Below are 15,459 nucleotides of genomic sequence, written 5' to 3' on the forward strand. Positions count from 1 at the left end.
CCCCTCCACCAAAAGAGGACAAATTTATGGTCCATGGCAATATGGGGCTCAAATGAAAGGTTTTTGGGAGTAGGGCACGAATCTGATATCAAAATTCGGGAAAAAGCGTCTATGGCACCACCCCACTCCCATAACACTCCCCAAATAGAACATATTTGCTGACCATTGCAATATGGGGCTCAAATAAAAGGTATTTTAAAATAGAACACGAAACTGAGTTATACGTTACGTCTCCAATACTCACATTGACCGGGTTATATGTGACCCATATAAAAGGTATTTGGGAGCACAATACGCAAATTTGTAATGAAGGGAGAGTCGGGGAAGGTGCCCTAACCCCTAAAAACCACCCAAACGCTCATATAGGCTGATATGGAAAATCTGGGACTTAAATTAAAGTTCTTTGAGATTGAATCACAAATCTGATATGAAATTTTTGAGATAAGTATTGAGTGGTGGCTTCTTCCTTCAAAAAAAAAAAATGACCACATACACCGATGCACAGTGGGAGAAAACAAAAAAAAAAAAAAAATCGTAAAAAATATGCCTTCAAAGAGATATCTCTACCCGATATCTTCTTGAAATTTGAAATGGTTAGAGCTGAGGTGGTAACGAAATCGTGGGAAAAATTTTAAGACTCTAGGTTGTCCGGGCAGTATCAATGGTTTTTGGAACAACAACTGATTTTGGACGAACTTTACGACATTCGTCTTGGAGTGAACTACGACCTTGATAAACACTGGTCCTGGATCGATAAACACTGGTCCTGGATCGATAAACACTGACCCTTGAAGGAGCTTCATCGTCAAAAAATTAATCAAGTTCATCGATGCAAAATCGGCTGATAAATGCGCCTTCATTGGGCTCAAGGCTCTTATTAGGTCTATACAGCAACTATACCCAAATATGGTACCATTTAGCCTTATTAAGAACAAGCCTGTGTATGGATGAAATACGAATTTGTGCCAAATTTCAGCTCAATTTAAAAATTTTTTGGAAGGCTGTACCATGATTACAATTGACGGACAGGCGGACGAAAAGACACACGGACATCGTTAAATCGCTTTAAAATTTTACGACGATCAAGAATATATCAACTTATATAGTTTTGGAAATTGATATTTCGATGTGATGCAAATGGAATGGCTAAATAAGTGTATGTACCACTTATCCTATGGTACATACACTCCGCTCCACGCTCCACTCCGCTCCATGCGGAGTGGAGCGTGTTTTCAAAATCATGTTTTCAAAATCAATAGCGTTCGTCCTTGGACCAAAAATTTTATGAAAATCGGACAACAAACGCGACCTGTACCCTGATTACAAGAGTACATGGACAGGCAGACAGACGGACATAGCTAAATCGAATCAGGAAGTGATTCTAAGCCGATGGGTATTCTAATCGATGGGTCTAGCTCTTTTCCTTAGCGTTGCAAACAAATGCACAAAGTTATAATACCCTGTACCACAGTGGTGGTGTAGGGTATTATTAATATGCAAGGACGAAATCGTTTTAAGATAATCCGTATGTTCCTTGCTTAGTAGGCCTTAATGTAACGTACGTATATAAAGCTAATGGTAAGGTTATTCAACCATTGCCATAAATATTGGGTTGCCCAACAAGTAATTGCGGATTTTTCATATAGTCGGCGTTGACAAATTTGTTCACAGCTTGTGACTCTGTAATTGCATTCTTTCTTCTGTCAGTTATCAGCTGTTACTTTTAGCTTGCTTTAGAAAAAAAAGTGTAAAAAAAAGTATATTTGATTAAAGTTAATTCTAAGTTTTATTAAAAATGCATTTACTTTCTTTTAAAAAATCCGCAATTACTTTTTGGGCAACCCAATATTACCAACCGAGCATAGTCATTTGGGGCGTATACATAACATTTCATCTTTTTTCCATAGTGTATGCAGCATCATCTTTCCCCACAGTAGAAAATTTCACACACAAAGAGTATACGCCACCCCAGACCAAAAATGAAAGCTTACCTTTGAGTATGGGCATTTGTATACAAACAACACACACACACACATAACCCCAACACTAGCTAAGCTTTGAATAAAACACAACACTTCATACCCCTAAATGGGCAATGGCAAATGGTAAGAGATACTGCACATGAGGGATATGTTTTGCAAATAAAAAAGAGATGTACTCGGTGAGTAAGAGATGTAAAGAGAAGCCATTGCTATTTGGCTAACACATTAACACACATTTGCCGTTAGCACATACAAAACAATTCGTTTAACGAGAGCGAAAGAGCAAATGAGCGTGAGCAAGAATAACAAAAAAATTTGACGTTTGTTTTCTTGTAGCCGGGGCCAACTGACAAGTTGCACACTCGTCATTCAGTTGTTCAAAGAGAACGAAATTCAGTGGTGCTCTATCGTTGTGTGTCAAAGCAAAAAGGAGGAATACATTGAAAATTTTTGCTGTAAATTTCAATTGAATTGTATGCAATAGAACAAACGTTGCTGCTCAGCTCACTCCACACAACTGATTGTGAAGAACATTTGAAAGCAAACGAATTGGTAAATAAGCCAGAAAGAAAGTCACACAGATTAAATTGTTATTAAATATTAATAAAAATATTGTGTTTTTCTCTAATCCACAATTTTTTTTTTGCTGAAATCCAACAACAATCTTCGTATTTTGAATCACAGAAAGATATAGAACAACAAACCCTTAAAGACCATTTCTACCTAAAGTGCAATAAACGAAAGTTAACTTTTGAAACTGTTTTCTAAGACTTACAACCACCATCAGCAACAGTGACACACCGCCGATTCGTCAGCCAATCAGCCTAAACAACAAACGACAACGACGAAAGATTATATTTTTGCATTGTATATTAGCAGCCATCAACCCAACCAACATCAATACACCACCCCCACCACTTTTGTGAGGAGAAAAGTAATTGTATAAACCACAACTAGTCTAGCAGTCGCGTTAAACAAACGAAAGGTGAGTAACTCATTCACATGTTGCAATTAGCAATAACCAGAAGAAAAGTGACTAACAAGTATTAATAGGGCATGGAGAAATATGTTGAGATGCATACATACATCTATGCTTTTAAAATATGAACCAATGAAAAGTGTGTCATGCGAAACGTGCACCATGGATGCCGTAATATGCCAAAACAAAATTTTGACCCAATGAAAAATTATTTGCCTTCATTACGTTTTCCCGATGACATATTCTCTCTACACCCAGAAGTGACGTAACGGGATGTTATTTTTTTTGTTTCTTTTGGCCACCAATAGTACTTTAGTCAATGAAGGACATTAGCCTTTTGATTTATACTTAAAATATATAAAAAGAAGATGTGTATGCATCAAAGATAGAGAAAAAGTATACAAAAAAAATAATAATAACAAATTAGTTTGAAGCACATGCTACCGATTTCTGTATATGCTGTCCTATAAATGCTATTGCCATTTCATCACATCCGCAGACGTAGTATACCACCTCTTAACAGATGATCTTTGTCCTCTTTTATGCCTGCCAACAACTTTGTATGTGCATATCGTGTTGTATGTTTGTACCCTTGAAGAGTCTTAACATTATTAGTTATGAAAGCAGCAATGTGTCTCATCATCTTTTTGTGTTAAATCTTAAAGATTTCGTATAGATATTCTCCTCGGTATGTAGGGAAATATCTATAGAAAGTGTTCTTTAGCATTTTGACATTTCTACGTATGTATGCATACACCTCCGTAACGTATGAGTAATATTTGCTGTTGTTGTTATTGTTTAGTTTTTGCACATGATATGCCGGTATATTAGAGTGGTTCGTGTTTTTCTGCAAACTATTAAATGCTATAAATTATAAATTTAAAAGGCAAAAGTGGAGTAGTGCTTTAGTTACACACAGAAAAAAATCGGTTTCAATCAAGTTGATGCAATTAATTATACCCGCCACCGAAGTTTGCAACACATCGAAATATCAATTTCCGACCCTACAAAATATGTATATTTCGGATCGTCGTAAAATTCTAAGATGATTTAACGATCTCCGTGTGTCTGTGCGACCGTCTGTCCGTCCGTCTGTTGTAATCACTCTACAGCTTTAAAAAATTGAGATATTGAGCTGAAATTTGGCACAGATACGTCTGTTTGATGCACGCTGGTTAAGTTCTTGAACGGGCCAAATCGGACAATATTTGGATATAGCTGCTATATAGACTGATCTAACGATACAGGGTCTAATGCCCATGAATGCTTTATTTTTTATCCGATTTCGCTAAAATTTGAAACAGTAAGTAGTTTAAGGCCTCCCGACATCTGACCCAAATATGGTCCAGATAGACCGATCTGCCGATAAAGGGTCTGAAGCACATAAAAGCTTTATCTATTACTCCCGACATCTGACCTAAATATCTTTCTGATCGGACTTCATCTAGATATAGCTGCCCTATAGACCGATCTCCCGATTAAGGCTCTGAAGCCCATAAAAGCTTTATTTTTTTAACCGATTTCGCTGAAATTTGAAAGAGTGAGTAGCTTTAGGCCTTCCAACATAGGAACCAAATATGCTGATTAAGGGTCTGAAGCTCATAAAAGCTTTATTTATTACCCGATTTTGTTAAAATACAAAATTCAACAGTGACTTATATTTATTAGACCACTCAATGTCCGTGCCGGATTTGGGTGCATAAATTATCCAATTTTCAACGAATTGTGACGAAAGGGGGTATACATATATACCCAAGATGGTGGGTATTCAAAGTTCGGCCCGGTCGAGTTCTTTGCGCGGTATCTCTTTTTAGGCAAACAAAAAATAATGAGTAAGAACTGTATTGCTATTGGAGCTATATCAAGTTGTAGTCGGATTCGGACCATACATGAATTGAATATTGAACATTGTAGAAGTCATTGTGTAATATTTCAGTCTATTCGGATGAGAATTGTGCCTTGTAGGGGCTCAAGAAGCTAAATCGAGAGATCGGTTTATATGGAAGCTGTATCAAGCCATAGATCGGTTCAGACCATATTGGTCACGCATATTGATGGTCATGGGAGAAGCGGTGGTAAAAAATTTCTGCCAAATCGGATAACAATGGCCGCCCTCTAGCGGCTCAAGAAGGTTATGAACCGATTTGAACCATACTTTGCACAGTTGTTGAAAGTGATACCAAAACACCATGAGCAAAATTACAGCCAAATCAGATAAGAATTGCTCCCACTGAAAGCTCAAAAATCAAAACCCAAGATCGCTTTATATGACAGTTATATATGGGTTAGGAACCGATTTAAACCATACTGAAAGCAGTTGTTGGAAGTGATACCAAAGCACCTCCTGCAAAATTCAGTCAAATCGGACAAGAATTGCACCCTCTAGAGGATCAAGAAGTCAAGGTCCAAGATCGGTTTATAGGGCAGCTATATCAGGTTATGAACCGATTTGAACCATACTTTGCACAGTTGTTGAAAGTGATACCAAAACACCATGAGCAAAATTACAGCCAAATCAGATAAGAATTGCTCCCACTGAAAGCTCAAGAAATCAAAACCCAAGATCGGTGTATATGGCAGCTATATATGGGTTATGAACCAATTTGAAACATACTGAACGCAGTTGTTGGAAGTGATACCAAAGCGCTTCCTGCAAAATTTCAATCAAATCGGACAAGAATTGCGCCCTCTAGAGGTTCAAGAAGTCAAGACCCAAGATCGGTTTATATGGCAGATTTATATGGGTTGTGAACCGATTTGAACCATACTGAATGCAGTTGTTGAAAGTGATACCAAAGTATCTCCTGCAAAATTTCAGTCAAATCGGGCAAGAATTGCGCCTCTAGAGGTTCAAGAAATCAAGACCCAAGATCGGTTTATATGGCAACTATATTAGGTTTTGAACCGATTTGAACTATACTTAGCACAGTAGTTGGAAGTGATACCAAAACACCACGTGCAAAATTACAGCCAAATCAGATAAGAATTGCTCCCACTAAAAGCTCAAGAAATCAAGACCCAAGATCGGTTTATATGGCAGCTATACTAGATTGTTGACCGATTTCGACCATACTTCACGCAGTTGTTGAAAGTGGTACCAAAACACAACGTGCCAAATCAGATAAGAATTGCTCCCACTGAAAGCTCAAGAAATCAAAACCCAAGATCGGTGTATATGGCAGCTATATATGGGTTATGAACCAATTTGAACCATACTGAACGCAGTTGTTGGAAGTGATACCAAAGCACCTCCTGCAAAATTTCAGTCTAATCGGATGAGAATTGCGCCCTCTAGAGGTTTAAGAAGTCAAGACCCAAGATCGGTTTATATGACAGGTATACCAGGTTGTAGACCGATTTCGACCATACTTTGCACAGTTGCTGGAAGTGATACCAAAACACCACGTGCAAAATTACAGCCAAATCACATAAAAATTGCTCCCACTGAAAGCTCAAGAAGTCAAGACCAAAGATCGGTTTATATGGCAGCTATATCAAAACATGGACGAATTTACAATCCCAACCGACCTACATTAATAAAAAGTATTTGTGCAAAATTTCAAGCGCCTAGCTTTACTCCTTCGAAAGTTAGCGTGCTTTCGACAGACAGGCGGACGGACGGACAAGGATAATTCGACTTAAAATGTCATGACGATCAAGAATATATAAATTTATGGGGTCTTAGACGCATATTTCGAGGTGTTACAAACAAAATAAGTAAATTAGGGTAACCCCTTCCTATGGTGAAGGGTATACAAATTACATACATACCCAGCGAACCAAATGTCTGATATCAGACAAATCTGGATAAATTCTAAAGTCTATCGACAAGATCTTACCGAGCTTGTTCCGAATTCTGAAGGAAGTCTGTGCGTCTTTTCGTAGGGTTTTTTATACCCTACACCACTACTATGCTACAGGGTATTATAAGTTAGTGAATTTGTTTGTAACACCCAGAAAGAAGAGAGATAGAGTCATTGATAAATATGACGATCGACTCAGAATCGCTATCTGAGTCGATTTAGCTATGTCCGTCTGTCTGTCCGTCCGTCTGTCCATGTTAATTTGTGTACAAACTATAGGTCTCTATTTTCATCCGATCGTCTTCAAATTTGCGTAATGTAACTGTAAATGGTGACCGCTATCGTGAGTTGATGTTCAACTTTTTGTTGCCCAAAACGCAAGAGATTGACTTGCATGACATGTGGTTTCAACAAGACGGTGCTACATGCCACACAGCATGCGTAACAATGGACTACCAATGGACGAAACAATGGAGAGGCGAGTTTTGTGAACATTTTATTTCACGTTCGGGGCCAGTCAATTGGCCGCTTAGATCGTGCGATTTAATGACTTTAGACTATCCTTTGTGGGGCTATATTAATGCTCAAGCCCGCTTCAATTGAGGCATTGGAAGAAAACATTGAAGCATTTATTCGTGAGTTACCGGCCAAAATGTTGGAAAGAGTATGCCAAAATTGAACTAAGCGGATGGACCATTTGAGGCGCAGTTACGGTCAACATTTGCATGAAATAATCTTCAAACATTAAATTATATGGACCGTACCATCGATTCATAAAGATTTCATGCATTTTTCTGAGTTTTATGTGTTTTTTTTTTGAAAAACTTTCCTATAGCTCTTAAGGCGTCACCCTTTACATACCAAAATTGTACCTAAAAATGTCATATCGGATGCTATATCTAAAACTGAACCGATTTTGATAAAATTATGCACCGGTGTTGGAACATAAAGTAGAACGCTTTGTGTAAAGATCGGACTAAAATTATAGCTTCTAGAGCCTTAAAAGGCCATATCGGATGAAATATATATATGTGAGCTATATCAAAATCTGAACCGATGTTGTTTCAAATCATTAGCGTTCGTCCTCGGACCTTGATTACAAGTATATCGAAAGAACAGGAAAAAAATTTTGATGTCGAGAGGCGCGGATTAGGATTTTATTTTGGAAACATGATTTCTTCGGAGAAACTTCTTAGAATTGCATGTAGTTTATGTTTTTGCTATACGATTTTTAATTTTTTTTTTCATCTACATAAAAATCATCTCGCCCTAATGTACATTCTCGATAGTCGTAAAATTCTAAGACGATTTAATGATGTACTTGTGTCTGTCCGTCTGGCCGTTCGTCTGTTGTAATTACTCTACAGACTTCAGAGATATTGAGCTGAAATTTGGCACAGATCCGTATTTTCTTTACACGCAGGTTTAGTTCTTGAGCGGGCCAAATCGGACCATATTTGGATATAGCTTCCCTATATAGCGAACTGCCGATAAAGGGTCTAAAGCCCATAACTACTGTATTTATAATCCGATTTCGCTAAAATTTGAGACAGTGAGTTGTTTAAAGCCTCCCGTCATCTGATCTAAATCTGCTCCAGATCTGACTATATGTAGATATAGCTGCCATATAGACCGATTTGCCGATTTAGGGTCTAAAGCCCATAATAGTAGTTTGGGGTTGCCCAAAAAGTAATTGCGGATTTTTCATATAGTCGGCGTTGACAAATTTTTTCACACCTTGTGACTCTGTAATTGCATTCTTTCTTCTGTCAGTTATCAGCTGTTACTTTTAGCTTGCTTTAGAAAAAATGTGTAAAAAAAGTAAAATTTGATAAAAGTTCATTCTAAGTTTTATTAAAAATGCATTTACTTTCTTTTAAAAAATCCACTATTACTTTTTGGGCAACCCAATATTATCCGATTTCGCTGGAATTTGCAACAGTGAATTGTATTAAGACTCCCGACATCCGACCCGAATATGGTCCAGATCGGACTTTATTTAGATATAGCTGCCATATACACCGATCTACCGATTTAGGAACTTAAGCCCATAAAAGCCACATTTATTACCCGATTTAGTTAAAATTTTAAACAGTGAGTTGAACTAGACTGCCCGTTATTTAACCGGAAATTATCAAAATCGGACCCTATTTTGACATAGCTGTCATATGGACCGATATTCCGGTTTAGGGTCTTAAGCCCATGAAAGCCGCATCTATTATCCGATTTCGCTTAAATAAGAAACAGTGAATTGATTTAATCTTCCCGTCATCTGACCAGAATATGGCCCAGATATGGTCTATATTTAAATATAACTGTCATATAGACAGATATTCCAATTTAGTGTCTTAATCGAATCAAAACGTTTGAATCAAAATCGATGAAGACCAGCCCATATTTGGATTTTACTTGTTTTTATTGCTTTGGGTGGGTTTGAACACGAAATCATAACCAAAACCATCAATCGATTAAGGAAAAAATCTTTAATTTCTAGTAATGTTTTTCTTTGTGTGTGTTTTTATATCCTCCACCATAGGATGGGGGTGTACTAATTTCGTCATTCTGTTTGTAACTCCTCGAAATATTCGCCGAGACCACATAAAGTATTGTATATATATTCTTGATCGTCATGACATTTTAAGTTGAACTAGCCATGTCCGTCCGTCTGTCCATCCATCCGTCCGTCTGTCCATCCGTCTGTCTGTCGAAAGCACGCAAACTTTCGAAGGAGTAAAGCTAGCTGCTTGAAATTTTGCACAAATACTTCTAATTAGTGTAGGTCGGTTGGGATTGTAAATGGGCTACATCGGTCCACGTTTTGATATAGCTGCCATATAAACCGATCTGGGATCTTGACTTCTTGAGCCGCTGGAGGGCACAATTCTTATACGATTTGGCTGAAATTTTGCATGAGGTGTTTTATAATGACTTCCAACAACTGTGCTAAGTATGGTTCAAACCGGTCCATAACCTGATATAGCTGCCATATAAACCGATCTGGGGTCTTGACTTCTTGAGCCTCTAGAAGGCACAACTCTTATACTATTTGGCTGAAATTTTGCATGAGGTGTTTTATAATGACTTCTAACAACTGTGCTAAGTATGGTTCAAATCGGTCCATAACCTGATATAGCTGCCATATAAACCGATCTGGGGTCTTGACTTCTTGAGCCGCTAGAGGGCACAATTCTTATACGATTTGGCTGTAATTTTGCATGAGGTGTTTTGTTTATGCTTTCAACAACTGTGCTAAGAATAGTTCAAATCGGTCCATAACCTGATATAGCTGCCATATAAACCGATCTGGGGTTTTGATTTCTTGAGCCAGTAGAGGGTGCAATTATTATCCGATTTAGCTGAAATTTTGTACAACGGCTTCTCCCATGACCTTCAACATACGTGTCGAATATGGTTTGAATCGGTTTATAGCCTAATACAGCTCCCCCATAAACCGATCTCTCTATTTTACTTCTTCAGTCCTAAAGGGCCCAATGCTTACTAGATATGGCACAAATGACTTCTACTATGGTCTCCAATATTCAATTCAGTTATGGTGCGAAATGAACCATAACTTGATATTGTCCCAATGACATAGCAATTATTTTCTTTTATCCTTTGTTTGCCTAAAAAGAGATACTGTGGCAAGAGCTCGACAAATGCGATCCATGGTGGAGGGTATATAAGATTCGGCCCGGCTGAAATTAGCACGCTTTTACTTGTTACATTATTAACAGTTGCAATTCTAAAACGTACATTACGGATGACATTTTGAACAATGAGATGACCATTTGATGATTTGAAATGTCATTGGCCATTTGCTGCAGTCAAATATTTTGAATTTTGGCAGTTGAGTCAGTGAAATGAAAAAGGCGCCATTCCTTTTGGTAGAAAAGCACTGAAAGATACAGTAGATCATATAAATGTTCGTATGAAAGAAAAATAATAAAAACAAAATTTCGGAATTTCCTTTAATCAGCGACCTCTAGTAGTCGCCATTAACAATTGGTAGGTTTTTTAAGGCGATGGTCTATATGGTATTTTAATATTACTGTAGCCAAAAATAAAAGTTTGACAAACTTTTATACCTCCATTTAAGTTGACACTCCTACTAAACTCCACCCCATTATCTTGCTTGCAAATATTTGCCGGTAATATAAAACAAAACGAAAACAAAGCAGATAATCTTATTTTCTTTTTTTTCTTGAAATATTTGCTATGTAATCACCAAAACATATACAACATCGAACAAAACGAGGAGAACAACAAAAATAAATTATCTAAAAACCATGCACAAAAATGCGTTTCATGTGCCATAAGCAAGTATTTTTAGACTTTAAGAAAACACGGAGAGTCGTACATTTTTGCCTTTTGCTGTGCCGCCACCGCTTAAATGTCTGGCGAAATGTTAAGAACGACAAGTTGCCTTTCAGCCTGCTGCTGCCAAACGAATGTTGGTCGTCTGTCGGTTTAATTTGATTTAATTCTCGTTCAATTTTATTTTATTTCTATTATTTGTTGGCAAACTTTAGTGAGTGAATGGCTGGCGTTGAAGAGGGGCAATACTGCACTTTTAAAATAAACTAAAAACCCCTTTCACTTAATTTCGAGAAATTGTTAACGCCAGGCCATCCGACGGAATTCGAATGCAGCAATTTTGTATGTTTTTGTCTTTATTTGGTATAAAATAAAGTGCAGATGAATTAGATTTCAAATAATACTAAAAATACTAGGCCCGCTCCCCTGCGCATTCTATTACAAACTACACAAACTACACTCTACACAAAACATCGGTTTCAATCACGAAATTAATTGATCAAATTAATGTGTTTATTTGAAATTTCTTCAATCACGAAAATGATAGTATCAATTATAGAAAGTATATATCTAAATATTAAGTGGCTAGACTTTTTCAAAAACGGAAATCATAACAGTGCTGTTGGGTCCAAAAAGTTTCCGATTCCATTAAAACATGATTGAAAGAACTAACTGCCTTGACCACCAAAATTTGGTATACCCACCGCCATAGGATGGGGGTATACTAATCTGGTCATTCCGTTTGTAACACCTCAAAATTTGATCTGCGACCCCATAAAGCAAATATATTCTGGATTGTTTCGGCATTCTGAGTCCATCTAGCCATGTCTGTCCGTCCGTTTGTCTAAATCACGATAGCGGTTGAACGTGTTAAGCTAATTGCTTGGAATTTTGCACAGATGCTTCTTATTGACGTAGTTCGTTGGGGATTGCAAATGGGCCATATCGATTGAGATTTTGATATAACCCCCATATAAACCGATCCCACGATTTGACTTCTTGAGCCCTTAGAAGCCTTAATTTTCACCTGATTTGGCTATCTTATGACATCCAACATCAGTGCCAAGTTTTATCGGGATATCGGCCACCTTAAGTACGGATATCCCGATATGACTTTTGGAGACCAAAACAATCAAAGTACAAACTTAGTTAAAAAGGGTACATTTTTAGCGTAAAACATGGTGGTGGGAACCCAAGATTTGGCCCGCCCGAACTTAGCACCCTTTTACTTGTTTTCTTTTTATGCTCTCCACCATAGGATGGGGGGTATACTAACTTCATCATTCCGTTTGCAACACCTTGAAATATGCATCTAAGACCACATAAAGTCTATATATTCTTGATCGTCATGACATTTTAAAACGATCTAGCCATGTCCGTCCGTCCATCCGTCCGTCCGTCTGTCGAAAGCACACTAACTTTCGAAGGAGTAAAGCTAGGCGCCTAAAATTTTGCACAAAGAGTTTTTATTAGTATAGGTCGGTTGGAATTGTAAATGGGCCAAATCGGTCCTTGTTTTGATGTAACTGCCATATAAACCGATCTTGGGTCTTGACTTCTTGAACTACTAGAGGGCGCAATTCTTATCCGATTTGGCTGAAATTTTGCACGTGGTGTTGTGGTAGCACTTCCGACAACTGTGCCAGGTATGGTCTGAATCGGTTGATAACCTGATATAGCTGCCATATGAACAGACCTTGGGTCTTGACTTCTTGAGCATCTAGAGGGCGCAATTTTTATCCGATTTGATTCAAATTTTGGATGAAGTGTTTTGGTATGACTCCCAATAACCGTCCTATGTACAGTCTAAATCAGTCCATAACCTGATATAGCCGCCATACATAAACCGATCTCCCAGTTTGACTTTTTGAGACTCTGGATGGCGCATTTATTACTCGATTTGTCTGAAATTTATGATTTGGTGTTTTTTCTATGACTGTTGTTTTTCTATTTGAAATAGTCATTCATTGGACTTGTTGTCGCTCGATTCGTTCGCTAATTCAATGCAAACAGTTGTTTTCCCTCTATAAAACCAACTGTTTTCAATGAATTGGCGAACGAATCGAGTGACAAAAAGAAAAAAAGGTTAGTGGTCTAGGCAGTAAGTTCTTTCAATCATTTTACCCCTTGAGGACCAATGGGACATATATGTCCCATTATGTATTTTTGCTCTAAAATCCACATTTATTAATGGATTTTTGAACATTTGTATTTATTGTAATTGATAGAGAACCAATGACGATATAAAATTCGGTCACAGTTGGTTCATGTCTGGCATATTGTCCCCACCTAAGTGCCGGTACTGTTAGACGCGAAAGCCGGGCAGTGAGAAAGGAAATGCTCCCACTTCTCATTATCTTCCCCGCATGCCCTACACGTGCTATCATTTGCCGCACCGATTTTACGTAAGTGAGCTCTTTGTCCTGTATGTTCCGTCATGATACCAATAGCTATACTGACCTCCTTCTTACTTCCTTTCAGTAATAGTTTCGTCCTCTCACGATATGGATCCCCTCATAGGATTTTCGCCGTCCTATCGCTGTTTCACAGGGTTGCATGAGTATTCGTCGCCCACGCCCTTAACTCGGACTGCGTCGACCCGAAAGGCTTCGGGCTAACCAAGTTTACTGATGACAGTCCTCTGGCCTTCACCGCCAAATCGTCTGCCCTCTTTCATTCCCCCTTACTCCGTTATGGCCCGGCAACCAAACGATGCGGATTTTGCCATCCTCAGGGAAAGCGTTAATCTCCTTCTTACACCGCAAGACTATTCGTGACCTCACTGTCCTGGTTGTTATTGCCCTTATGGCAATTTTACTGTCCGTAGAGATGTTGATGAGATCTGCCCTTTTTTTTTTGATGGGATAGATAAGGGGGAACGTCCGATCAATACAGAAACTTAAAACCCCAATCTAGCAAGCTGAATATTACATCATATTCAAATGAAAATATTTTTAGGATTTGGGAGACAAATAGCTTTGCTATGGAAGTACTTACAATTGTGTTTATAGCTGTGTAAATATTTCTCATCGACTTACCTGCAATATAATAAAAAAAGATATGTAATATTTGTTGTATGTGATAAGTAAAATCTATATACAGTACAAAAATATAAACAAATTATTCCTAGTTTTATATTAAAACTGAGTACTTTTTTTGCTTACTTTTTTAATTACTTTACTAATATTTTTTTTTCCTTCAAAGGCAGTCGAGCTTAATAAACATGAGAATTATGTTGGGGGAAAAGATTTGATTATTGAAAAGATCCTTATAGACATAGCGGTCATTGACAGACTCTTCGATAGGTGGCCACCATTTGCTAATGCCCATCATGGCAAATTGCAAATTCAGCGTCATAGGCGGACTTGCTAACCTCTGCGCTACGGTGGCCTCCGCCCACCATTGCTTTTGCTAAACTCCACATGACTGTCGTGGCTCCCGAATTTGTTGCTCATTTTTGTGATATTCATTTAACTTTATATGCAAATTGGCATATGTGATGCTAAACAACCACAGAGACTTACATCTCAGTTTACCCATAGGTCAATATCTCACGCATGAAAGTTTCACGAATCTTCCTCTGTAAACATTTTTCACTGTTTTGAGACAATTGTACCTTGCCATGTGTGCCAGTGCATACATTCAACAACAATGTTTTTGTCTTTTGGCTACTCATCCACTGCTGAGGTGGACGTTGTCATTCTCATTTGAAACCCGCTTGTTGTACTCTCCACCATAGGATGGGGTCTACTAATTTCGTCATTCCGTTTGTATTATTGATATGAGACCCAACAAAGTATATATATTTTTGATCGTCTTGACATTCTAAGTCGATTTAGCCCTGTCCGTCTGGCGAAAGCACGCTAACTTTCGAAGGAATAAAGCTAGACGCTTGAAATTTTGCAGGAATACTTCCTATTAGTGCGAATCGTTAGGGTTTGCAAATGAGCTATATAGATCCATGTTTTGATATAGCTGCCATATAAATCAATCTTGGATTTTTACTTCCTGAGCTTCTAGAGGGCGCAACTACTATCCGATTTGACTGAGAATTTGCATGTAGAGTTTTGTTTTAACTTCTAAAAACTGCGCTAAGTATGGTTCAAATCGGTTCATAACCTAATATAGCTCCCATATAAACCGATCTCGGATCTTCACTTCTTAAGCCGCTAGAGGGCGCAATTATTAACCGATTTGGCTGAAATTTAGCATGAAGTGGTTTGTTTTGACTTCCAACAACTGTGCCAAGTATTGTCCAAATTGGTTCATAACCTGATATAGCTCCCATATACACCGATCTCCAGATTATAGTTCTTGAGCCTATAGACGCGCAATTCTTATCCGATTTTGTTGAAATTTTGCACAATGACTTCCACTTTGG

At 38.0% G+C, this 15,459-nt stretch overlaps 1 protein-coding gene across 1 annotated transcript in view; it reads left to right on the forward strand.

Annotated features, from left to right (window-relative positions):
• The first annotated feature begins 2,428 nt into the window (after nucleotides 1-2,428).
• LOC106084674 (arginine kinase 1) overlaps nucleotides 2,429-15,459 on the forward strand; it is a 120,512-nt gene continuing 107,481 nt past the window's right edge. The window contains exons 1-2 of the mRNA XM_013248543.2: nucleotides 2,429-2,534; nucleotides 2,667-2,967. The gene's annotated coding sequence lies outside the window, so the exon portion shown is untranslated. The remainder of the gene's footprint in view (nucleotides 2,535-2,666; nucleotides 2,968-15,459) is intronic.

Source organism: Stomoxys calcitrans, chromosome 1 (assembly GCF_963082655.1).
Source record: "Stomoxys calcitrans chromosome 1, idStoCalc2.1, whole genome shotgun sequence".
NCBI classification, from domain to species: Eukaryota; Metazoa; Arthropoda; class Insecta; order Diptera; family Muscidae; genus Stomoxys; species Stomoxys calcitrans.